The following is a 26,629-nucleotide window of genomic DNA, read 5'->3' on the forward strand; positions in this document are numbered from 1 at the left end:
CTTTTTGGACACAGTGGTTGACCCCATATTCAGGTTGATCTGGAAATGTTCTTGTACTCTGAAGCTTAAGGTTTTTGGGTGGCTCCTTTTGATGGATCGCCTGAACACTAGGGACATGATGCAGCGGAGGCACTGGATTATCCAGGATGACACTTGTGTTCTTTGTCACTTGGCCTCACATGAGGATAGAGCGCATCTCTTCATTGCTTGTAATTTTAGCCAGCGTGTCTGGAGCTACCTGGGTATCTCATGGAGTCCTCAACCTAACCAGACCACTTATGAGTTGGCTACTGCAGCTAGGAAGGACTTTGGCCTTCCTTTTTTCTCAGAGATAGTTGAGGGAGTCCTGGATTAGGGGGTGTCCAGATGGCCGGACTATGACCTTTGGTCGGACTCCCGGACTATGAAGATACAAGATTGAAGACTCCGTCCCGTGTCCGGATGGGACTTTCCTTGGCGTGGAAGGCAAGCTTGGCCATACGATATGAAGATCTCCTCCCATTGTCACCGACTCTGTGTAACCCTAGCCCTCTCCGGTGTCTATAAACCGGAGAGTTTTAGTCCGTAGGACGAACAACAATCATACCATAGGCTAGCTTCTAGGGTTTAGCCTCTCTGATCTCGTGGTAGATCCACTCTTGTACTACCCATATCATCAATATTAATCAAGCAGGAGTAGGGTTTTACCTCCATCGAGAGGGCCCGAACCTGGGTAAAAACATCGTGTCCCTTGTCTCCTGTTACCATCCGCCTAGACACACAGTTCGGGACCCCCTACCCGAGATCAGCTGGTTTTGACACCGACATTGGTGCTTTCATTGAGAGTTCCTCTGTGTCGTCACATTTAGGCCCAATGGCTTCTTCAATCCTCAACCACGATGCGGTCCAGGGTGAGACTTTTCTCCCCGGACAGATCTTCGTATTCGGCAGCTTTGCACTGCGGGCCAACTCGCTTGGCCATCTGGAGCAGATCGAAAGCTACGCCCCTGGCCATCAGGTCAGGTTTGGAAGTTTAAACTACACGGCCGACATCTGCGGGGACTTGATCTTTGACGGATTCGAGCCACGGCCGAGCACGCTGCACTATCACGGTGGGCATGATTTAGCTCTGCCGCCGGACAACGCCCGGAGCGTCGCTCAGGTGCCCGCTCCGACCATTAGCTCGGAGCTGACCGTGCCAATTGGGGACGGATGGTTGGACGCCGCCCCAGGAGCCGCAATCCCTACTGCGATAGATCCGAACACCAGCCCAGTCCTTGGCGATGCCTATGACTCCAGGGTGCCGGACTCCGTTCCGAACTCCGAATCTTCCACACCTCTTCCGATCGAACCCGATTGGGCTCCGATCATGGATTTCACCGCCAGGGACGTCTTTCAGCACTCGCCCTTTGGCGGTATCCTGAATTCACTAGAATCTCTCTCTTTGTCAGGAGAGCCCTGGCCGGATTACGGTCAGCATGGTTGGGATACGGACGACGAAGAAATTCGAAGCCCACCCACCACCCACTTCGTAACCACTGTCGATGATTTAACCGACATGCTCGACTTCGACTCCGAAGACATCGATGGCATGGACGCCGATGAAGGAGACGACCAAGAACCAGCATCTATAGGGAACTGGAAAGCCACCTCGTCATATGACATATACATGGTGGACACCCCCAAAGCAGGGGATGGCGATGAAAAAATGGAGGACGACCCCTCCAAGAAGCAACCCAAGTGCCAACGTCAGCGGCGCCGCTCTAAATCCCGCCAAAGTAAAAACGGTGAGTCCGGCACCGGAGATAACAACACGCCAGACAGTGCCGAAGACAACCCCCTCCAACAGGATTCAGTGCAGGAGGACGAAGGAGCCAGCCCTCATGAGAGAGCGGCCGACAGAGAGGTCGAGGACGACAATTATATGCCTCCCTCCGAAGACGATGCAAGCCTCGACAAGGACGAATTCGTCGTGCCAGAGGATCCCGTCGAACAAGAGCATTTCAAACGCAGGCTTATGGCCACGACAAGTAGCCTCAAGAAAAAACAGCGGCAGCTTAGAGCTGACCAAGACTTGCTAGCCAACAGATGGACCGAAGTCCTGGCGGCCGAAGAGTATAAACTCGAACACCCCTCCAAGAGCTACCCAAAGCGCAGGCTGCTTCCCCAACTTGAGGAGGAAGCAACTAAACCTACATCACCAGCATATGATGCGCCCGATCGGCCACCCCGTGGCCGCGACAGAGAGGCCTTCAGGCCCTTGACCCAAGACGCACCCCGGCACCGCTCAAAAAATACCAGAGTGCGGGGAGACGCAACAGACCTGCGAGACATATTGGAGAATAAGGCAAGGCAAACAAGATCGATCTACGGATCGCGTGGGCGCCCCACTTCACGTGACGATAACCGTCACGCCGGATATGATAAATACGGCCAGGCCGAACACAGAAGACAAAGCTCATCTGAGCTGTGTCACGATATAGCCCAGTATAGGGGCGCCACACACCCACTATGCTTCATAGACGAATTAATGGATCATCAAATCCCCGAGGGTTTTAAACCCGTCAACATCGAATCATACGATGGCACAACAGATCCCGCGGTATGGATCGAGGATTATCTCCTTCATATTCACATGGCCCGTGGTGATGATCTACACGCCATCAAATACCTCCCGCTCAAGCTTAAAGGACCAGCTCGGCATTGGCTGAACAGCCTGTTAGCAGAGTCAATTAGTTGTTGGGAGGACCTGGAATCTGTGTTCTTTGACAACTTCCAGGGCACTTATGTGCGACCACCAGATGCTGATGACCTAAGCCACATAATCCAGCAGCCAGAGGAATCGGCCAGACAATTCTGGACACGGTTCCTAACCAAGAAAAATCAAATAGTCGACTGTCCGGACGCCGAGGCCCTTGCAGCCTTCAGGCACAACATCCGAGATGAATGGCTTGCCCGACACCTGGGACAGGAAAAGCCGAAATCTATGGCAGCCCTCACGACACTCATGACCCGCTTTTGTGCGGGAGAAGAAAGCTGGCTAGCTCATAGCAATAACATAACCAAGAGCCCTAGCAATTCGGACACCAACGACAACAATGGCAGATCACGTCGCAACAAGCACAAGCGCCGCATTAACGGCGACAATACTGAGGATACAGCAGTCAATGCCGGATTCAGAGGCTCTAAACCCGGTCAGCGGAAGAAGCCATTCAAAAGAAACCCTCCGGGCCCATCCAGTTTAGACCAGATACTCGATCGCTCATGCCAGATACACGGCACCCCCGAACAACCAGCCAACCACACCAACAGGGATTGTTGGGTGTTCAAGCAGGCAGGCAAGCTAAGTGCCAAAACCAGAGACAAGGGGCTGCATAGCGATGACGAGGAGGAGCCCCGGCCGCCGAACAACAGAGGACGGAAGGGATTCCCCCCGCAAGTGCGGATGGTGAACATGATATACGCAACCCACATCCCCAAAAGGGAGCAGAAGCGTGCTCTCAAGGACGTCTATGCGTTGGAGCCAGTCGCCCCAAAGTTCAACCCATGGTCCTCCTGCCCGATCACTTTTGATCGAAGGGACCACCCCACTAGCATCCGTCACGGCAGATTCGCCGCATTGGTCCTAGACCCAGTTATCGATGGATTTCACCTCACCAGAGTCCTAATGGACGGCGGCAGCAGCCTGAACCTGCTTTATCAGGATACAGTGCGAAAAATGGGTATCGATCCCTCAAGGATTAAACCCACAAAGACAACCTTTAAAGGCGTCATACCAGGTGTAGAAGCCAGTTGTACAGGCTCGGTTACACTCGAAGTGGTCTTCGGATCCCCGGATAATTTCCGAAGCGAAGAGTTAATCTTCGACATAGTCCCATTCCGCAGTGGCTATCACGCCCTGCTCGGACGAACCGCATTTGCAAAATTCAATGCGGTGCCGCACTATGCATATCTCAAGCTCAAGATGCCACGCCCTCGCAGAGTCATCACGGTAAATGGAAACACCAAACACTCTCTCCGAATGGAGGAGCACACGGCGGCCCTGGTGGCGGAAGTACAGAGTAGCCTCTCAAGGCAATTCTCCAATCCAGGTGTTAAACGTCCGGATAACGTCAAGCGAGCCCGAAGTAACCTACAACAAAGCCGACTGGCATGTTCCGAGCAAGCATAGCAGTGCGGCCCCAACCCCAGCCCTCGCCAGATGGTGATATCGGTACCACGCATACATAATTACGCCTTAGAAATACCATGGGCATAAGGGGAGGGGCACAACTACGGCACGCCCAGAATGCGGCTCAACCGCACTAAGGGGCTCCCTATTCCACCGTTTCCTTTTTATATACTTTTAGGACCCAACTATTCAGAAGGCCTGTCCGGCAATACACTCGTCGAACACACGATGCAACATCCAGGGAGAGAACAAGCCGCGTCAAATGTCCAGGTGGTCTCTATAACGAGCTTAATACCTGTTTTACTTAAAGTCCCGCAGCTTTCCCCTGGAGGGGGACATGTCAAATAATCCCATATGTTGCTTATCGCACTATTTGTATCGTTCTGCTTTCATAGCAGCCCTTTTTTAATAAATAATACATAGCTCTTATCTATTATTGTACTCATCTATTTTTTATACAAATATGCTCAGTCATGACATTATGCAACCGTACACTTTGGTACGGCCAATACACCAGGGGCTTAAGCACCCCATAACATGGTGTGAGAAGACCGAACACTCTCACGAGTGCGGCACCCCGAACTTATAGCACTATATGCATCGGCTCCGAATCATGTGTTGGGTCAATAGTTGGGTTTGCCAGGCTCCCATGTTTTGGTACCTTACGTTCTGCAATGTTGTCTAAGGTAGCGCTGGGAGAACTACTGAGATTGTGCCCTAGTTGAGCTGGGTTAACACCTCAGTAGAGAAAGCTAAAACTGACCGTCATGATAGTGCGAGAGACCGGTCGCTATTCACGAGGTTTTTCGAGTCCTTAAAGACTTATGCCGCTTAGAGCGAGGAGCCAGACTTATCCGGCCTAGGCGTGGATAGCGCCCCGAAATCGGTCTTCCGAATACTAGGGGCTTCACCGAAATTTAAAATTATAGAATTCTATGGCTAAGCGAGAGTGATAAAGCATTATAAGTCCGATGGCCTGGTTCATTGTGCTGAGCGCCTCCCCAGATGGACCCAAGAATGGGAACAAGAGCGCTCAGGTTTATCCCGAACACCCCAGCACTCATGGCATGGGGGTAGAAGTCGACGACTTGCATCTCTCAGATTTGATAAACGGCCGCACAGAAGGTAATATTTTAAATTAACAAAGCGTTGCTTAACGCATATGAACATAGTTTTCAGCGTACAAGATAACAGATGCGAGTCTACTCAAAAATTACATCTTTGGAGCATTCGTCCGCTATAAGGCGGGCACCCTTCAAGACGCCCTTATAATACATCTTGGGCGTGCGATACTCCTTGCCCGGCGGTGGCGCATCCGTCAAAAGCTTCTCAGCGTCCAGCTTGCCTCAGTGCACTTTAGCACGGGCAAGGGCCCTACGGGCACCTTCGATACAGACGGAGCGCTTGATGACTTCAATCCATGGACATGCATCCACCAGCCACCGCACCAGACCGAAGTAACTCCCAGGCATGGCTTCTCTAGGCCACAGCCGAACTATGAGGCCCTTCATGGCCTGTTCGGCCACCTTGTGGAGTTCGACCAGCTGCTTCAGCTGGTCGCTCAGGGGCACCGGATGTCCGGCCTCAGCATATTGAGACCAGAACACCTTTTCCGTCGAGCTCCCCTCCTTGGCTCGGTAGAATGCGGCAGCATCAGACACACTACGGGGCAGATCAGCGAACGCTCCTGGAGAGCTCCGGATTCGGGTAAGTAACAGATAATTTACTTTTATATTCTTGCTTTGCATAAAGAATGCCTTACCCGCCGCTATCTTCTTCATGGCCTCGATCTCCTGGAGGGCCTTCTGGGCTTCGGCCTTAGCGGTCTTGGCACTCTCAAGAGCCAAGGCAAGCTCGGACTCTCGAGTCTTCGAGTCACGCTCCAAACTCTCGCGTTTTTCCACGAGAGCCTGGAGCTCTTGCCGCACCTCCGCCACCCGCGCCTCCTGCTTCTCTCGCTTGGTGCGCTCCAAAGCCGCACTATTTTCGGCTTTGGACACCGCTTCCTTCAGGGTCGCCACCTCGGCCGTGGCCCCTGCAACATTTACGTTGGTCCTGTCATTATTTGCAACCAAGTATTTCTATATACATTTACATGCGGTACTACATACCCTCCTTGTCCTCGAGCTGCTTCTTGGCACGGCCGAGCTCGTTCTCGGACCGCTCGAGGCTCTCCTTCAATGCATTGACCTCCACAGTCAGTGCGGCAGAGGTCAGCAGCGCAGCCTGCATTCCCATATTGACATATTTATGTTAGACTCCTGCGTATATCTTTTTAGATCCTCAGCTCGGCTTTTCTTTCCGAACACCAAACTGAGCATCAGGGGCTACTGTCTATGTGGTAACATTTTTATATGTTTTGAATACTTACCTCAAAGCCTGTTAGAAGGCTCGTACAAGCTTCGGTTAGCCCGCTCTTGGCGGACTGAACCTTTTGGATCACCGCACCCATAACAATGCGGTGCTCCTCGTCGATGGAGGCACCGTTAAGCGCCTCCAGCAAATCATCCGGTGCCTCCGGTTGGACAGAGGCCACCGGCGTAGTAGGCGTGCCCTTCTTGCGAAGGCGCTGCCTACCGGTCTCTGGAACCGTTGATGGTTCCGGAGCAGTGTCCGGCCTAGAGCCGGACTTGGATCCCTCCGGGGCTTTACCCCCTTTGGGCCTGGAGTCCGGGAGGTCACCTTGCGGCGCCTCCAGGACCACCTCCTCCTGGTTTAGTCCCTTTCAGGACTCCACCTCGGCGTCGTCTGTAGGGAGAGGGGAGGAGGCCGTCGGAAGTGAAGCACTATTCACATCCGACGAATCCAAGGATCCGCTCGTCGAATCGTCGAGCTGAGCCTTGGGCGGACTACATGATCAAATTTGGCGTCAGAAAATGCCAAATAATGGAGGAGCGCCATAAGTTATTCGGATATCCGGATGCTTATGATTTTGCCAGGGGCTTGACCCTGGATGGCCATTCCTCCCCGCCGTCTTCGGCATCGGAGTTGTAGTCCTGAAGGAGGGTTCTCCCCTTCTTGGACCCTCCGGCCTCCCCAGTTGGGGCGGCTTTCCTTTTCTTTCCTTCCCCCGTTGGAGGGGGAGAGGCTTCTTCTTCTTCCTCCTCGTCCTCAGAGGCGGAGGGTGCTTCGGGGTTGTCAGGCGATGAATCTGACACCACCAGGCACCGGGAACTCTTTCGAGTCCCCGTGACCTTCTTCTTGGCCTTCTTCTCCGGCACCACGTGAGGTGCCGTAACCAGCAGCTTCGTCAAGCGAGCGTCCGCTAGGTCTTCGGGCAAGGGAGCCGGACAATTGATCTGTCCGGCCTTCTTCTGCCAGTCCTGTTAAAGAGATGGGGGTTTAGATCCCGCATAGAATCAAATCTATGAAAAAAAATACCCCGTAAAGGGAAAATTAAGCTCACCGTGCTGGCTTGGCGCTTGGCGCAGAATCCGCGATCCTCGGTGATGGGAGGGGAGACCTCGTAGCTCTTGAATAGCACCTTCCAGGCATCGTCGTGCTTTGTGTCAAAGAGCCGGGACAGAGTCTGGTGCTAGGCCGGGTCGAACTCCCACAAGATCAAAGCCCGGCGTTGACACAGGAGAATCCGACGGAAGAGCATGACCTGGACTACGGTGACAAGTTTAACCTTCCTGCCGATCAGGTCTTTGATGCAGGTTTGAAGTCCCGGTCACTTTCGCCGAATTACCCCACAACAGGCCCGTCTCTTTCCAAGATGTGAGCCGTGTGGGGATACCAGATCAGAAATCGGGGGCCGCTGCCCATTCAGGGTCACGCGGCTCAGTGATATAGAACCACCCCGATTGCCACCCTTTGATGGTCTCTATGAAGGCGCCCTCGAGCCATGTAACATTGGCTATCTTGCTGTCGGGGGTTGGGTGCGACATATGCCAAAGGATGGCTTATCATGGTGGGAGCGAGTAGAACATTGCCGGTGCCCGGAAGCGGGATGAGGCGAAGACATGCATGCCGGCGGATCTTACCCAGCTTCAGGGCTCTCCGAGGAGATAACACCCCTACTGCTGCTCTGCGGGGTCTCCGCATGATCACTATGGCAAAGTGAATACAAGGTTGCTCCTAGAGCTGTTCTCTGCAGGTAGGAGAAGGCAAGGCTAGCTCCCTCCTTCCTATATGATCGGGTCTAATACTCAAGAAGCTATCCCCCTTGCATGGGTGCCCCAGGGGGCTTATATAGGCCTGCCCCCCCAGGGATACAATGGTAATCCGGCTGGGCACGGGTCCCAGCCGTCTATCTCTCAGGCTACCGTCTTCTCCGCCGACTGCTGGGGCTCGCCGATTGGCGGGCCCCACCGACAGGCCTGGTACTATAGCAGTGCTTCTGATGACGCTGGCTTGGTCATGGGGTCATGGAAACAGTGCCGCCGTCTGGCGAACGATCACTGTCGCCATTCCCTGTCTTGTCTGGTTAATGGCGTGCGGGGCCCGTGGGAGGGCTGGTCGACTCCGGGGGGCTGACTCCCACGGGTCCATCTTCGGGGCGTTCTCGCCGTCTTCTGTTCTCCCGTTGACGGGCGGGTCCTGCCATCTCCGGGCCGTACAGGTAGGCCGTCGTGGGCACAGTGCGCCGCCCACTGAGGCTGAGGTCAGGGCAGGCATGGCAACAGTGCTGCGCCACGATGGAGATCTCCAGCGATACGGCGCACTGTAGCCATGCCAGCCCCTCGTAGGCAGGGTAGAGACGGCCACACAATGACCGTACCCCGCCCCGTCCATCGTGGCGAAGGCAGGAGATGGTTGGAGTCGTGGGCCGACTCCCATAGTCGTCTTATCTTGGAGTCGCCAGCCAAGAGTCAGCTTAACTCGAAGCCGTTAGCCAAGAGTCGACTTAACTCGAAGTCGCCACTGGGACTCGGCCGTGAGGGACGGTTGCTGCCGACTCCCAAGAGGCGGCTCTTCATCGTGGGGTCTTGAGGGGCGCAGTCTGCCCCGATGTTTATGAAAGGTTCTGGGGCTCGGGTTAGCCTACCCGTGGCCCATTACTTCGATAGTAGTCCCCGAAGCTGGTGAGACGCCGCGGGAGACGTGTCGGGGAGCCTCAAAAGTTTCATCTCTCTGGGAGTGGAATCTCGGCCTCGCTCGCCGTCTTCCTCCAGGCCGACTAGCTGGAGTCGAACTCGCAGAAAGCCGTCTTGCCTCTTGGAGAGTTTGAACTTCGCGGCGGGGTCCAGGCGGCGTGCCTGATAAGCTTCCGGGCAGCCGCCCATTGCGGGTCCGTCGTGTGGCGCCACGTGGCGGGGTCAGTCTGCCCACCCACGCGCGCGACGGGACAGGACCTCAGGCGGGGCCCGCCACTACCGTGCCTCGGCACGTGAGCGGATTTGCTGCGGCCGTGCGAACGGTTGGGTTTCCCACGCCGTAACTGCATGCAGTTACTGCGTGTGGTAAATCGTGGGGGGCATGGGGGCCGGGGCGCAGTTAATCCCATGCCCGCCCCATCGGCTTCTCAGCCCATGAGCCTATAAGTAGGCGGGAGGAAGGGAGCGTCGAAGCACGTGCGCCCATCTCCCCTACTCCCCTTGCTTCCTTCTCGCTTCTTCTTCCTCTTGCTGCCGCCGCACCGAACCACGCCACGCTTGCGACGATGAGCTCTTCCTCCGCCGCCGCACCTCCCCCCGTGCACTCCGGCATATGGGACGGCTCTGAGGTGGACGACTACCACATCGAGTTTCTTCCCAGGACGCGCCGCCTCCCCGGCATGGACATAGTGCGAGCCCGTGCCGCGCCGGAGAGGGAAATAGTGCCGGCGTCGGAGGAGGGCGAGCGGGTCGTGTTCCGCTCGCACCTTACGCGCGGCTTGGGGCTGCCGGTGAGCGGCTTCTTCCGCTCCTTCTTGGAGTTCCACGGGCTCCAGCCGCACCACCTCACCCCGAACACGGTGGTGCTGCTGGCTGCCTTTGCCATCCTGTGCGAAGGCTTCCTTGGCGTCCTCCCCACCATCGAGCTGTCGGGGGAATTCTTCCAGTCCAAACTCGGCACGCATGTCGCCGGCGTGCCGGCCCAGTGCGGAGCCTTCATCGCGATGCGGAGATCGACGGCCGACAACCCTTTTCCCGCCATTCCGCGGATCAAGTCGGTGAAAATGTGGCAGCGGTCGTACTTCTACGTGAAGAACATCGCCCCAGACGGCGACTGGGTCAATCTGCCACCTTATGAAGCCGGCGCACCGGCTGGGAGGCTCCCTAGCTGGTCCCACTGAGTCAAGACGCTAACTCCCGCCGGAGCTGCCGCCGTCGCGCGACTCTGAGTTCTGACGCAGTTGGAGGGTCTGGCCGGGGCCGACCTGCTGGCCGCCTTCGTGGCGCGCCGAGTCCTCCCGCTCCAAGGCCGTCCTCATCTGATCTGTCAGATGAGCGGCCACCAAGACCCGAGTCGGATGTGCTCCAAGGACATGCCCCACGCGGAGGTGGCGGACACGGTGAACTACATTGTGAACTGCGGTCTAGCGGCGGATTGGCAGTTCGGCAAGGAGCCGTACTCACGTGCCAACCCCCCGCCTGCGATAAGTTGTCTTTCTTTTTCTTCTGTCTTCTTTTGCAGCCGAATCCGACTTTTGATCTTTTTGGTTTTTCTTGAGTCAAAACCCCCTCATCCAGCCCTCAGCCGGCACACAGGCCCGACCCGTCAGTTCGTCTCCGATCGGGCGGAGAGCGACGTCCACGACCCTGACTTGGGGGCGGCGGCGATGGAGGCCGACGCCGAAGGAGGCAAAGGAGGAGGAGGAGGAGGCTTCAGGCCGTCGGCCACTTTTGCCGACTGGCCTGATGACGACGCCGAGGGGGAAGTCGTCTCGCGCCGCTAGCCAAGGGTTGTCCATCCGGGTGCGGGCTCCTCCGCCGGCTTGGATGGTCAAGGCGGCGCGAAGAGGCGTCGGGCCGGGCCGAGCTTGCTTGGTGGCCGGTCGAAGAAGTTCAAGGGGGCGGCCGCGGCGACCAAGCGGGAAGAGGCGCTCGCGAAGGCCAACCGCTTCCGTAAGGAAGTGAAGAAGCCGCCGCTGGTCTCCGCGTAAGTGCCTCCGCCCTTGTCTTATCTTCTACTTGTGAATTTGTCCAAATCTTTTACACGCCCTCATTGCTTCAGGGCTCCCCTCACCTTTGAGAGGGTCGCCGCCGCCTCCGTCATGGGGTTGGCAGAGACGTCCGCCACTACTCGGTGGATTGATCCCGCCGCCGACCTCCGGGAGGCGACGGAGCGGAACGCGCGGGAGAAGCGCGACGAGGATGAAGCCGCCCGCCTGGAGAAGGCGGAGGCCGAGAAGGCGCTGCCTCCGCCCAGAAGAAACTGGACGAGGCCAAAGCCGCCGTTACGGCAAGGCGGCTAGCTGAGGAGGCCGCGCACCGCCAGTCGGCACTGCTTGTCATTCCGCTAAACTCCGCGCCACCGCCCCCGGAGTTCACGGGGTAGACTGGGGAAGCCGGCAGCGAGCACCCCGTCATGGAGAGGGAGAGCGGCGATGGCTCCATGTCGGACGCGGCCGCGCCACCTCCGCCGCCTCCGCCGCCGCCTGTGAGCGCGTGAGGTAAACAGCCGGCGGACCCGCCGGCACCGCCGACTGCGGACAAGTCTGAGACGAGGCTGCTCCTTCAAGTCGCCTCGCCAGCGTGCCGCCGCCTCGAGAAGGCGACTTCAGCGCCATGCCCGTTGGAGACAGGCGCCGCCAGCTCGGCCATCCCAGACGCTGAGGCCACGAGCACCGCGCCTGTTGGGTGGGTGCGAGGAGGCGGCACGGACCCGTTGAACCTGGCGCTTCTGGACGTTCAGGCGAAGCTGCGAGCCGAGGGCGACGCCATCCAGAGCTGCACCAAGGCGCATCTGGCGTCGCGAGTAGCCGTCCGGGTATGCTTCATTTTTGACTTTGCTTTTCTTTGTTCTTCTCTGTGGGGGCGCGCCAGCGCACCCACTGGGTGTAGTCCCCGAGTTTTGGGCCGGCTGCTGAGTAGGCAGCTTGGAACTCCTTCTGGCGAGTTCCGATACTTATCTTCATCTAAAAATTCTTATTGCAGGAGTACCAAAACCTCTGTGTCACTGCTTTCAACCGCAACGTTGAGGAGCTGGGCAGGTGGACTGCCGACTTGTTGGAGAGTCGGAGTGAGTCTTCCTTCTTCTTCGCGGGGGCGCGCTGGCGCACCTGTGGGCTGTAGTCCCCGAGATTCGGGACGACTGCTGAGCAGTCGGGCCGGATCTTCTCAGCGACTTTCTTTGTTAACGACTTAACGTCTTTCTTTTTTATTCTTCAGAGGCCAATGCCACTCTTCAGCAGCAGCTGGGTGAGGCCAACACCGCCTTGCGTGCCAAGGGGGAGGAGTGCAACAAACTTGCCGCGGAGCGCGACCTGCTGGCTGCGCAGCTAGCGGAGCAAAAGGAGCTGCTCAAGAAGGCGCAGGAGGAGGCAGAGAAGAGAGAGACTGCCCTCCTGGCCGAGTTCGAGAGCGAGCGCTCCTCCTGGACCGACAAGGAGGCGCAGCTGACCTCCGGCTTCCATGAGATCGAGGACATCGTCGACGGTGAGTTTCTTGGTTTCCTTTAAGCTGCCGACTATGGGCCGGGCTGATTCCTGATTTTTGGCTTGCTTCTTTTTTGTCTTGGCAGACTTCTTCCCTGGCCACTGGCAGGCGGCCACTCAGGCCATCGAGGCTGATCGCGAGGCACGGAGGGCAAGTGGCGCGGAGATTGCTGCCAACGCCCCCTGGACCCTCGATGAGCAGCTTCTGAGCATCGAGGCTCGTCTGCGGCCGGCCCATCGGATGCTGCGCCGGCTTTAACGTGTCGGCCCCCAGGCGATTGCCGCCCTGTGGCCAGACATGCCGGCTCTGCGCACTGCCAGTCGGACTGCCGACTGGCTGGAGGTCGTAGCTGGTCGTCTTGAGGCTTGGAAAGGTTCCTCGGCCCGTGCTGGAGCGCGCCGGGCCTTGGGATTCGTCAAGGTGTGGTATCCAGGGTTGGACCTGGACCGGTTGGCCGCGTTCCGGTCAGAGGCCCAGGCGGAGTTGGTAGCCGTGGAAGACGCCCTTGTCGCGCGCGCAGCACGGATTGCCGACTACGTGGACACCAGCGTCTTCGTCCCTGATCGGGCTGAAGACGGTGGGGAGGCGCCGCCAGAGTGGTTCAGGATGAACCCAACTTATGACGAGGATTCGGCGAAGGTGATTGCTTCCAGCGCCGAGGAGGAAGGCGAGGCGGAGGACAAAGGTGAGACGGAGGCGCCAGAAGACGGAACGGGCGACCAGCCTCAGCTCGACCGTGCCTCCAGCAACGAGCCGCGTCCGGAGAAGGCGGCTGCCGCCGGAGACAATCAAGCCGAGACTGCCCAGCCGGCTGCCCCGGTGCCTGACACCGCCGTCTCCTCCGACCCTCCGAACCCGGATGCCGCCTCCTAGGCTGCCGTCTTGCCTCCATTTTATCTGCCTTAGTAGTCTTTGAAGAACTTTGTTAATTCGAACAATTCCACCCGCGGGGTGTATTTTGAACTTCTACTTGAAGATTCGGCCAAGGGCCTATGTTATGTAAATATTTATCCGAATTCTATCTTTCCTTGCTCATTGCTCTTTTGGCTTTTTCCTTTGCTGCCTTCCCTTAGTCGCCGCCTTGCCAGTCAGACAACTGCTCTGCGGACTGCCACTGGATCAAACGCTTGGCTACTTTGGGAAGGCAAGTACTTGGCCATTTTAGAGTCTTTTTAACAAGTTGGATAGAAAGTGGCAAGCCGACTACTTATGAGTCGGCTTTGCTTAAGAGAAGCTAGAAGAAAGCGGCTAGCTGACTACTCATGAGTCGGCTTTGCTTGAGAGGGGTTGGAAGCCGTCTTAGGCTATGTTTGTGCTTTGGGTCCTTAGCCATTTTTCGTGTGGGCGCCCGTTCTTCCTTACTCCTGCCTACCAATCAGTCGCTCTGCGAGCTGCATCTTCTGACAGGAGACGACTTAGGCGCCACACACTACTTGTCCGACTGCAGGAAGCATTTCATAGCGCAAGGCGGCGAGTCCCCGGGCCGACCAGTCGAGCCCGGTGCCGAGCGGCGTAACAAAGAGTAGTATTCTTGAAGGCATAATTCTTATCATACAGATAACAAAAGAGGGCAGTCCCCGAGCTCGTCTCGGGGGGGGTGAAGTCTTGGTATTTTAATACAAAGGGTAGTGCGATACATACTGCATCAGCTGTAAAATCTTCGGAGAAGGTTTGCATTCCATGGGCGCTCTGTCTCTTTGCCGGAGTCGTCCCTCTTGCATGCTCGGGGCTTCTGAGCATCGATTAGGTACTAGGAGTCGTTTCCCAGCACCTTGCTGATAATGAAGGGGCCTTCCCAAGGCGCCGACAGCTTGTGCTGGCCGGCTGTTCGCTGGATCAGCCGGAGCACAAGGTCGCCCTCTTGGAAAGATCTCGTCCTGACCTTCCTGTTGTAGTATCGGTGCAGGCTCTACTGGTAGATGCTGGACCGGCTGAGTGCCAACAGCTGGCCCTCTTCCAGCAGATCGATGTGGTCTTGACGTGCTTCTTCTACTTCCTCGGTGTACATGGTGACTCCTGGAGAGTCAAACTCTATGTCCGTCGGGATGACGGCTTCAGCACCGTAGACGAGGAAGATGGGTGTGAAGCCGGTTGACTTGTTTGGAGTCGTGCGCAGACTCTAGAGGACGGCTAGCAACTCGTCAAGCCAATAGCCGGCCGAACGCTCCAGTGGTTTGACCAGTCGAGGCTTGATGCCAGACAGGATGAGGCCATTTGCTCGCTCTACCTGGCCGTTTGACTGCGGATGGGCAATAGACGCTAAGTCCAGTCGGATGCCCTGAGTCGCGCAGAAACGGGCCAAGGCGCCTTTGGCGAAATTCGTGCCGTTGTCGGTGATGATGTTGTGCGGTATGCCGTACCGAGTCGTGATGTCGGCGATGAAAGTCACTGCAGTTGGACCATTCAACTTCTTGATGGGCTTTACTAATATCCACTTGGTGAACTTGTCCACCGCGACAAGTAGGTGAGTTAGGCCGCCTCGCGCTGTTTTGAATGGTCCCACCATGTCCAGGCCCCAAACCGCAAAGGGCCAGGCGATGGGAATAGTCTTGAGTGCAGAAGCCGGCTGATGTGGCTTGGAGCGGAACATCTGGCACCCTTTGCACTTTTGTACTAACTCTTTGGCCTCTTCTAGGGCAGTTGGCCAGAAGAAACCGTGCCGGAAGGCTTTGGCGACGAGTGCTCTTGAAGCCGCATGGTGGCCACACTCGCCTTCATGGATGTCTCTGAAAATTGCTTGGCCTTGCGCTGGCTCGACGCAACGCTGGTAGACACCAGTGACACTGCGCCTGACCAACTCTCTGTTGACTATGGTGTAGGCTGCCGCTCGGCATTGTACTTGCCGGGCCAAGGTTTCATCAATTGGCAGTTCTTTGCTCACCAGGAACCTGAGGATGGGCTGTGCCCATGAGGGTGCTGCTATTTCTTCGACTACCAGTACTGCGACTTGGACGAGGGTGGCTGGCCTGGGAGGCGGCGGGTTGGAGTCCGCAGCCGCTTGCTGGATTGATGAAGTCCCTGGGCCGACTGGAGTAGTCCCCGGGCTGAGTTCTGGAGTCATCGGACTGGTCGCCGTAGTCCCCGGGCCGGGTTCTGAAGTCCCCGGGCCGGCTTCGACTGCGGCATTCTTGGAGTCGGATCCGACTTCTTCGGGTGGAGACGACACAAAGATGGAGTATGATTCTGGTGAAGGCTTGATAGACGGCTTGAGGAGGCGCCGAAGGGCGACGCCAGATGGTATTGCTTAGCGGGTGCAGCCGATTCGTGCCAAGGCGTCTGCTTGGTCGTTGTCATTCCTTGGCACGTGGAGGAACTCGCACCCCTCGAAGTATCCATTGAGTTGCTGCACAAGGAAGCGGTAGCTTGCCATGTTTGTGTCCTTGGCGTCCCAATCACTAGATAACTGCTGGACCACCAAGTCGGAGTCGCCATAACACAGGATCCGGCGAATGCCAAGTTCTTTGGCGAGCCGGAGCCCGTGAATGCGCGCCTCATACTCAGCGACGTTGTTGGAGGCGGCAAAGTAGATCTGCAGCGCATATCTGAGCTTGTCGCCTTTGGGGGAAGTGAGGACGACGCCGGCTCCCAAGCCGGTGCGCATCTTGGAGCCGTCGAAATGCATCCGCCAATGGGTGGAGTCGGGTGCTGGCGGCAGGTACTGGGTCTCGGCCCAGTCGACGAGCAAGTCGGCCAGTGCTTGCGACTTGATGGCGGTGCGGGGCTTGTAGTAGATGGTGTAGGGAGCCAGATTGATGGCCCATTTGGCCACTCGACCACAGGCATCTCGGCTTCCGATGATCTCGGCAAGTGGGGCTGTGCAAACCACAGTGATTGGATGCTCCTGGAAGTAAGGCTTTAATTTCTTGGCGGCAAAATGCATGCCATAGCACATCTTCTGGTAGTGGGGGTAGTTCTGCTTGGAGGCCGACAGTACTTCGCTCAGGTAATATACCGGTCTTTGGACAGGTAGCGCCTTGCCTTCCTCCTTGCGCTCAACTACAATGATCGTGCTGACTACCCGACTGGTGGCGGCAATGTATAGGAGCATGGGCTCTTTAGGAGTCGGAGCCGCCAGCACAGGGGGAGTAGTCAACATTTTCTTCAACTGGAGGAAAGCTTTGTCCGCCTTGGGATTCCACACAAAGAAGGTCGTCTTCTTCATGAGCTGGTACAAAGGGAGAGCCTTCTCGCCCAGCTGACTGAGGAAATGACTGATGGACGCCAAGCAGCCGGTGAATTTTTGCACATCTAGCAGTCGGCGGGGTACCTCCATCCTCTCGATGGCCTTGATCTTTACAGGGTTGCACTCTATGCCGCGTTCAGAGACCAGGAAGCCAAGGAGTTGGCCGGCTGGTACTCCGAAGACACATTTCTTAGGGTTGAGCTTGATCTGGAATCGGCGCAGGTTCTCAAAGGTTTCTGTGAGGTCTTCCAGCAATGTTCCGCGCTTCTCCCTCTTCACCACCACATCGTCCATGTAGACGTGGGCGTTTCTGCCGAGTTGCTTGAGGTGGCACTTCTGCATGCAACGCTGAAAGGTGGTGCTGGCATTCCTCAAGCCGAACATCATGGTCAGGTAGTAGAAGGCTCCAAACGGCATGATGAAGGCGGTCTTTAGTCTGTCAGACGGGTTTAGTTTGATCTGGTGATATCCAGAATATGCATCCAAAAAACTCAACAGCTCGCATCCGGCTGTGGAGTCTATCACCTGATCAATTCTTGGCAGAGCGAATGGGTCCTTGGGGCATGCTTTGTTGAGGCTTGTGTAGTCGATACACATCCGCCACTGCTTGTTCTTCTTCACCACCAGGATCGGGTTTGCTAGCCACTCTGGGAAAAACACTTCCATAATGAAGCCGGTTTCCAGGAGCCGGGCTATCTCTTCTCCAACAACTCGTCTCTTCTCTTCTGACAAGCGGCGCAAGGGCTGCCTGACGGGCTTCACATCAGACCGGACATGTAACTTGTGCTCGGCGAATTCCGTCGGTACACCTGGCATGTCTTTAGGGGACCATGCGAAGATGTCTCAATTCTCACGGAGGAAATCGACGAGCTCGCCTTCCTATTTGCTGTCAAGGTTTGTACCCATGACAGCGTACCTCTCTGGGTGCTCCGGGTCCAAGGGTATCTTCTTAGTTTCTCTGGCCGGCTTGAACGATCCTTCTGCTTCCGACTCCTTGGGGTCGGGAGACATCTCGGGCTGCTTGCCGGCCATCGCTACAACCCGATCAAGGAGCCGCTTCTCAGCTGCGATCACCAAGGACTCGGCCAGCCGACTGCTTTCGGCCATGCAAGCGGACGACTTTCTGTAGTCGCCGGCTATGGTTAGAATCCCCTTGGAAGTCGGCATCTTCATCTTGAGGTAGGCATAGTGGGGGACCGCCATGAACTTGGCCAAAGCAGGTCGGCCGAGCAACGCATGGTACGGGCTTTCGAGGTCCACCACTTCAAACCAAACTGGCTCTCGGCGGAAATGATCTTTGTCCCCAAAGAGGACGTCTATCAGGATTTTGCCGATTGGCGAGCAGGAAAGGCCAGGAACAATGTCGTGGAACACAGTCCGGCTGCTCTGAAGCTGTCTTTGCTTGATTCCTAACTTCTCCATGGTATCCTTGTACAGGATGTTGATACTGCTGCCTCCGTCTATCAGTACTCGCGAGAAACGAGCGGCCCGCCTATCTGTAGCGAGTGTGGCGCCTAAGACCAGGGCGTAAGAGCCTGGACTCGGCATCACCTCTAGGTGATCAGCTCTGCTCCAACTGATAGGCTTGTCGGACCAGTGCATGAACTCTGGAGTGCTTGACGCGACTGCGTTCACCTCTTGCTGCTGCTGCTGCCTGCTGCGTCGATCGTCAGCCACACTGGTGAACACCACATAGGCTCCGTGCTCTTCTGGGTACTCGTCTTGTATCGCACCGACTGGCCTGACAGCCGGCTGCTGGGGCGGCGGTGGAGGCGGTGGCCCAGTAGGCGGGGGAGGGAGTAGGCCATCTCCCTTGGCAATTCTGGTGAGCCAGTGGCATTTCCGGATGGTGTGGTTCGACGGCTTCGCGCCACTGTGGAACTTGCAGGGGCCATCTAGGGTCTGCTCGTAGGAGAAGGCAGGCAACCAGTTGGACTTGCCGCCTTTCTGCCGCTTGGCCGGAGGCTGCTCCTCCGGCTGTTGGTCTTCGACTGCCGCAACTTGACGCCTGCTGGAAGCCGGCTGTGGGGCTTTGCACTTGTGGTTGTTCTGAGGTTGCCACCGACTGGCGTCCCCAGCCGGAGTTCTGGGAGCCTGAGGGGCGACTTTGCCAGTTGCACTAACTTGAATCTCCGCCTTCATGGAGGAGTCGGCCGTGGCGTATTTGTCTGCTATGATCAGCACCTCGTCAAGGGTCTCTGGCTCGTCGCAGAGTAGCTTGTGCTTGAGGAGGGTGCCTTCTCTACACCCGGCGGTGAAGTACTCGATAGCTTGCACCTCGTGCATGCCCTCGCAGGAGTTCCGAAGCTCGGCCCAGCGCGTGAGGTAGTCGCGAGACGACTCGTTGGGGCCTTGTACGCACAAGGAGAGTTGGCGAGGCTTGGGAGGCCGCTTGTATGTGCTCGTGAAGTTACGGACAAAGGCTTCGGTGAAGTCGACCCAGCTGTTGATGCTGCGGGGCTTCAGGTTGTTCAACCATGTCTGGGCCATGCCCTGGAGCATGAGTGGAACGTATTTTACGGCAACACGCTTGTTGCCGTTTGCTATGTTGACGGCCGTGGAGTAGTCAACTAGCCAGTCTTCCGGCTTCACGGAGCCGGTGTACTTGGGCGTGTCTCGGGGGAGCGTGAACCCTTTGGGGAAGGGCTCATTTCGGATGCGGGGCCCAAAACAGGGAGGACCCAACTCGTCCTCTTCTTCCAGCGCCAGGGATAGGTGGAGTCGGTCGATCCGGTGGCGGGCGTCATTTTCTCCGACTCCCTCTCGGCGGCCAAGGCGGTCGCCGAGAGTCAAATGCTCAATGGGTGGCGGGGAGACTCGTCTTTCTTTGCGAGGAGGAGGAGACATATAGTCGTCCCGCCGCTCTACCGCTTTGGGGCGGCCGTCTTGGTCGCGCTCGATGGTGATGCGAGTCCGACTGTGGCTGACAGCCGGACCCTTGTCCTTCCCTCCACGGACACCGCCGGTTGGTGTCCGAGACATCGCGCCTTGATCTCGGCGGGGAGGCAAGTCGTCGTTTTGTCGTTGCGGCGCCTCCGTGTGGCAGCCGGCCTCATTCTGCACGGCAGCCACGTCGAGGAGTTGCTAAACTCGCTCCGTCATCAGGCGGCGCTCTTCGCCTTCGAAGTTGTCGAGCTCGTCCGCCGCCGCCTGGGCCGCGCGGATGTTCTCCGCGGGCGTGGCGTACACGGGGCGATTGGCCCCGAACAGGTTGGCGATGGCAGCGCCACACTGCCGGACCGCGCCTAGGCGGCTAGGCCCAGTTGGAGCCGGCGAGCCACCCACAGCGCGGTCCATCTCATGCTGGTAGGCTTGTGACAAGCGTCTCATGCTTGCCAGCTTCTTCGCGCCTTCGACGAGTTGAAGGTGGCGTGCCTCCAGCGTCTTGGCGTCGGCGTCTCCCGGAATGGGCGCGGTCAGGTCCTGCAGAGCTGCGTCGAGTGGATCACGAGCTCCCTCGCCGGAATGCTCGCCGTGATCGAGGACGAGGACCTTCGTGATGGTGCTTCCACCGCTCTCCGCACAAGGGAGCGGCTTGTCGTAGACCACCACGTTGGTGGGGAACGCGTCAAGCGATGCGGTATCGGAGTCGACCAGCATCGGGTCAGTGGAGCCTATGGACTCCAGCTCCACGGCGGGCTCGCCGGCGACGTGGAGTTGGTCAAGGAGGCCCGCGAGGAGGCTCTCGGGGCCGCTCGTGCCTGCGTCGGATGCAGGCTCGTCAAAGAGGCGAACCTTGCCGATAAGTTCAGCGAGGCAGCTGGCCCCGCAGGCGATCTCATCATCATGCAAAGCATCGGCGCAGACTTCGTCTGGCGTGCCGAGCTGGCTGTGCTCGCCAGGGAGGAATAGGGTTCTCGTCTAGAGCAGGTCTCCGGACGACGGTGCACCTCGCCCCACGGTGGGCGCCAAATCTCGGGGGTTGGGTGCGACATATGCCAAAGGATGTCTTATCATGGTGGGAGCGAGTAGAACGTCGCCAGTGCCCGGAAGCGGGATGAGGCGAAGACATGCACGCCGGCGGATCTTACCCAGCTTCAGGGCTCTCCGAGGAGATAACACCCCTACTGCTGCTCTGTGGGGTCTCCGCATGATCACTCTGGCAAAGTGAATACAAAGTTGCTCCTAGAGCTGTTCTCTGGAGGTAGGAGAAGGCAAGGCTAGGTCCCTCCTTCCTATATGATGGGGTCTAATACTCAAGAAGCTATCCCCCTTGCATGGGTGACCCGGGGGGCTTATATAGGCCTGCCCCCAGGGATACAATGGTAATCCGGATGGGCGCGGGTCCCAGCCGTCTGTCTCTCAGGCTGCCGTCTTCTCCGCTGACTGCTGGGGCCCGCCGACTGGCGGGCCCCGCCGACAGGCCTAGTACTATAGCAGTGCTTCTGATGACGCTGGCTTGGTCATGGGGTCATGGCAACAGTGTTGCTGTCTGGCGGAAGATCACTGTCGCCATTCCTCGTCTTGTCTGGTTAATGGCGTGCGGGGCCCGTGGGAGGGTCGGCCGACTCCGGGGGGCCGACTCCCACAGGTCCGTCTTCGGGACGCTCTCGCCGTCTTCTGTTCTCCCGTTGACGGGCGGGTCCCGCCGTCTCTGGGCCGTACAGGTAGGCCATCGTGGGCACAGTGCACCGCCCACTGAGGCTGAGGTCAGGGCAGGCATGGCAACAGTGCCGCGCCACGATGGAGATCTCCAGCGATATGGTGCATTGTAGCCTTGCCAACCCCTCATAGGCAGGGTAGAGACGGCCACGCAATGACCGTACCCCACCCCGTCCATCGTGGCGAAGGCAGGAGATGGTTGGAGTCGTGGGCCGACTCCCATAGTTGTCTTATCTTAGAGTCGCCAGCCAAGAGTCGGCTTAACTCGAAGCCGTTAGCCAAGAGTCGGCTTAACTCGAAGTCGCCCTTGGGACTCGGCCATGAGGTACGGTTGTTGCCGACTCCCAGGAGGCGGCTCTTCATCGTGGGGTCTTGAGGGGCGCAGTCTGCCCCGATGTTTATGAAAGGTTCTGGGGCTCGGGTTAGCCTACCCGTGGCCCATTACTCCGACACTTGCCCACCATGGCACGTTCGCACTCCGCTTGGCGGCCACCCACGACCTTCGGCTTGACGCTGAAGATCTTCAGCCATAGGCCAAAGTGAGGCTGGATGCGGATGAAGGCCTCGCATACGACGATGAACACCGAGATGTTGAGGATGAAGTTCGGGGCCAGATTGAGGAAGTCTAGGCCGTAGTAGAACATGAGCCCCCGGACGAACGGGCGAAGAGGAAAACCCAGTCCGCGGAGGAAATGGGGAAGAAAAACAACCCTCTCATGGGGCCTGGGGGTGGGGATGAGTTGCCCCACATTTGGAAGCCGGTGTGCGATGTCATTAGACAGGTATCCGGCCTTCCTTAGCTTTTTGATTTGCCCCTCCGTGACGGAGGAGGCCATCCATCTACCTCCCGCTGCCGACATGATTGGAGAAGGTTGAGGTGGGAAGTGCGGGATTGGGCGTTGGAGCTCGAGCGCGCAGGGACGAATAAGCAAAGGAGGAAGAAGGCGTAAATGGAAAGGGTAGATTCTTATCCCCTTATATGGGCGGCTGAAACTACGAGCCCCCACCGGCCTAATAAAATCCGCTTATCTCCCAAGCGCCGCGGTTGATGGCGCGGTTGGGTAACCCACGCCCGTATTGATGAGAATCCCGGAATAAGGGGACATGATCTCTGCTTTGACAAGACGTGCCAAGGAAACCGCCTCGCTAAACACGCTGAGGTGGAACAGTAAAATGATTCGAATAAAGGCTTGGCCGTGGCGTGATGTCATGCTGTGGAATACGTCAGCATATTAGATTGGTGCAAATATTATTCTCTCTACGGTGGTATGTGGAACTTATTTTGCAGAGCCGGACACTATCCTTGTGTTCAAACATCTTCTATGAAGTATTCGGAGGAGGAACCCGTCTTGCAATGCCGAAGACAATTTGTGCGCCGGACTCGTCTTCATTGAAGCCTGGTTCAGGGGCTACTGAGGGAGTCCTGGATTAGGGGGTGTCCGTATGGCCGGACTATGACCTTTGGCCGGACTCCCGGACTATGAAGATACAAGATTGAAGACTCCGTCCCGTGTCCGGATGGGACTTTCCTTGGCGTGGAAGGCAAGCTTGGCGATACGATATGAAGATCTCCTCCCATTGTAACCGACTCTGTGTAACCCTAGCCCTCTCCGATGTCTATATAAACCGGAGAGTTTTAGTCTGTAGGACGAACAACAATCATACCATAGGCTAGCTTCTAGGGTTTAGCCTCTCTGATCTCGTGGTAGATCCACTCTTGTACTACCCATATCATCAATATTAATCAAGCGGGAGTAGGGTTTTACCTCCATCGAGAGGGCCCGAACCTGGGTAAAAACATCGTGTCCCTTGTCTCCTGTTACCATCCGCCTAGACGCACAGTTCGGGACCCCCTAACCGAGATCCGCCAGTTTTGACACCGACAATAGTCTTCACTGCCACTTGGAATATTTGGACACAAAGAAATGGGAAGATCTTCAGGAATGAACCACCTTCTTTCAGGGCATGGAGGAGAAATTTTGTGCATGACATCTCCCTTTTAGCTCAGAGAATCAAATGTAAATATAGGAATATATTAATCTCTTGGATAGCTGCCTTACCCTAATCAATTCTTTTGTAAGTATTATTCTCTCCTCCCCTATCTTAACTTTGTAACTTTGTATTACTTTGGCTCTGTGGTTTAATAAAGGACCGTGAGGCTATTACCTTGCAGTATATAGTCAAAAAAAATTAATTGAGATTTGTATAGATAGCACACAGGAGCAAAACCAAGTGGTACGGTTAAGGGCATCCACAATGTGTAGCCAAATGTGAAAATAGCTTTTGGCATCGTGGGAACCATTGTGGACGGTGTTGCCAAAGCCAAAAAGATGGAACCGAAGCTCCCTGATTGATTGATTGAAGGAATAGAAAAATGCAACGTCTCTCCTCTTTCTCCCATGCTTGGACGCATGTAGTACAGTATAGAGCACAGAGTCTACTCCCCTGTCCCTTCTATCACAAATCACAAAGCAGTGAGGCGTCAAATCACAAAGCACGGACGAAGCAACCATCATTCCACTCTTCGCTGACTTCGCTTCTCCATCGTCTTCTTCGAGAAACCATCTCACCGCACTAGTACTCCTAGTAGTAGTACTAGTAAAGGACTTCCTGGATGCAAATAAGGCGGTTGTCTCGGCTTGCAGGCGGCACTTGCGAACGACTTACCGTGATATCCCTCAATGGTGTTCTTCATCGGACGCACTTCGCCAAACCACAAAAAAAAATCGTCGACGTCACCGCAATGGGCAAGGAATTCAAATATAGTTACTACCTCCATTTTTTGTACACAAGGCCAGTATATCAAAAATTACAATTTGCAAAGGGCCACTAACACTAATCGAGGAAAAATTGATGGGATTAGCAACCAAGGACATTAATATCCCCTGCATGCATGCGGAAGTGAGAAGGTTCGTTTGCATGGCGCTGCATTAATCAAGCGATGAGGAGTGAGATGGTTAGCTCTTTGGTCTTTTGAGAAAAAATAAGCATTAATTGACACATGAAACGAGGATTTGTATCGAAGGAAAACCCCGCCTTTCTTTTTTAATACTAGTACTCCTAGTATGTACGTACTTATCCTGTTTGGGTCTAGGCCTTGCATTGCCAAACTTCGCCACACATTTTTGCCAAGCTTGCCTAAAGTTTTCAAAATGAGAAGGAGGTACACTTGCGCACGGCTGTGGCGGTCGCACCGCACCCTCACACGGTCGCTCCTGCACGCCGCGGTCGCACCGCACCCTCACACAGTCGCTCCTGCACGCCGCAAACCCAACCAAGGGAACGCACCCTCATTGACACGTGATGTCGCATGTGAACAAACCAAACTCAGCCATCCTATCACTGACACATAATTTTCGTTCATAGTGTATGTTTATCCAACCGCATGTTGGGGAGTATCCGTACGGCCCGTGCGGTGGTCTGTTGGGGAAGAAGAAGAGGTGAGGAAGAAGGAAAGAAGGGTTAGGAGATGTAGGATATTCATCCAACCGCCTGAAATGGTAGACTGACTCTAGTCAGGCGACTTGCATAACAAATATTATGTTTTTACACAGCAAAAGATCCATAACAATAACAACATAAAGAAAAACTATCACTGCTCGCGGAAAGAGACGGCCTCGTCGTCTTTGGCTGCCGGCGCGAACCAGCCGTCGCTGCCGACGTGTGTCTCCGCACCGTGGTTGTCCTCGGCCTCCAGCTACTCGTTCAAGCGGAGTGTGCGGGTGCTCTGCACGGACGAGAGCACAACCCGGTTCAAGTCGAGGACGTCCGGTTCTGCCTGCAGGAGGGCCTCGATGGCAGCGGCATCCGCGCGCTCCGCGTCGAGTCGAGCCTCCGCCGCCCGGTTCAAGTCCAGGACTTCCAGTTACGCCTGCAGGAAGGCGTCGATGAGAGCGGCATCCACTTGCTTTGCGTCAAGTCGAGCCTCTGCCGCCCGGTTCATGTCCAGGACGTCTGATTCCGCCTGCAGGAGGGCCTCGATGGCAGCGGCATCCGCGCGCTTCGCCTCAAGTTGAGCCTCCGCCGCCCGGTTCACATCCATGACATCCGGTTCCGCCTACAGGAGAGCCTCGATGGCAGCGGCATGTGCGTGCTCCATGTCGAGTTGAGCCTCTGCCTCCCGGTCCTTCTTTAGTATCGCCATGTTGAACCGCTGGTCCGCCTGCACCATGGGGGACTCGGACGCCCGCACGAAGTCGATGTCCATCATCTCATACCCATCGGGGGCCTTCTGCGCCGCGACCTCCGCAGTGAACATTGGATCGGCTTCCTCCTACTCGTAGCTTGGCTACAGAGAACTCTGGGATTGGCCCGCCGCAAAGAGAGCTTGGGAACAGAGGTCTGTGCGCTGACCGCCGCCGCGATTTCTGCGCGGCGCTCCGGCGTCAGCATCTTGTAGTAAGTGATCTTGCAGCGCACCATGGCTTTCCGGTGAACTAGGGGACACTTGATGCGGGCTAGGGGATCGAAAGGTGGGGGAATGGGCTGGAGATTTGGTGTGGTTTTAGGGCAGTGGCTAGCGTAGGCCGAGCAGCGAAGGTTCTGGTGTGAATAGTGGTTCCAGTGACGACCGGTCAATCGATTTTGACTGTACATCACTCTTGTCGCATTCGCATTGCAGCCCGGCACGCTAGACCCTCCATGTCGCTCACCGAATGGAACGCGCTTCGTCTTGCATTTTCGCTCGCTTGTGGGACCGCGCGGTTGAGAGCAAACCGACGTCGCCTCCCCCGCCCGCGTCATTTATTATACCACCACTCCCTCCGTTTTATGCGGAGTAAATAAAAATAGAGGGAGTATACTACAGATGAGGATCCCATGACGTGGCCGAACCCATTGAGTAACTGACATGCGGGGCCTAGCAAGCATGGGGTCTGCCAGTAAGTGACCAAAAGGGAGGGTAAGGCAGGGATACCTATGTCAGAGGATCCAGTTCCACTATACTACTTTGACCAAATGTTAGAGTAATAATATATGACATGTGTCGGAGTATTGGGCCACGGGTAGGCTAACCCGAGTCCCAGGACCTTTCAAGACACCGGGGCAGGCCGCGCCCCTAAAGCCGAGTCCCAGGAGCGACTCCAAGACAAGCCGAGTCCCAAACGGCGACTCCGAGATAAGCCGACTCCGAGCTGGCGACCTCCAGAGAGGCCGACTATGGAGAGTCGG

The sequence above is a fragment of the Triticum aestivum genome, chromosome 2B (assembly GCF_018294505.1).
Source record: "Triticum aestivum cultivar Chinese Spring chromosome 2B, IWGSC CS RefSeq v2.1, whole genome shotgun sequence".
In the NCBI taxonomy this organism is placed as follows: Eukaryota; Viridiplantae; Streptophyta; class Magnoliopsida; order Poales; family Poaceae; genus Triticum; species Triticum aestivum.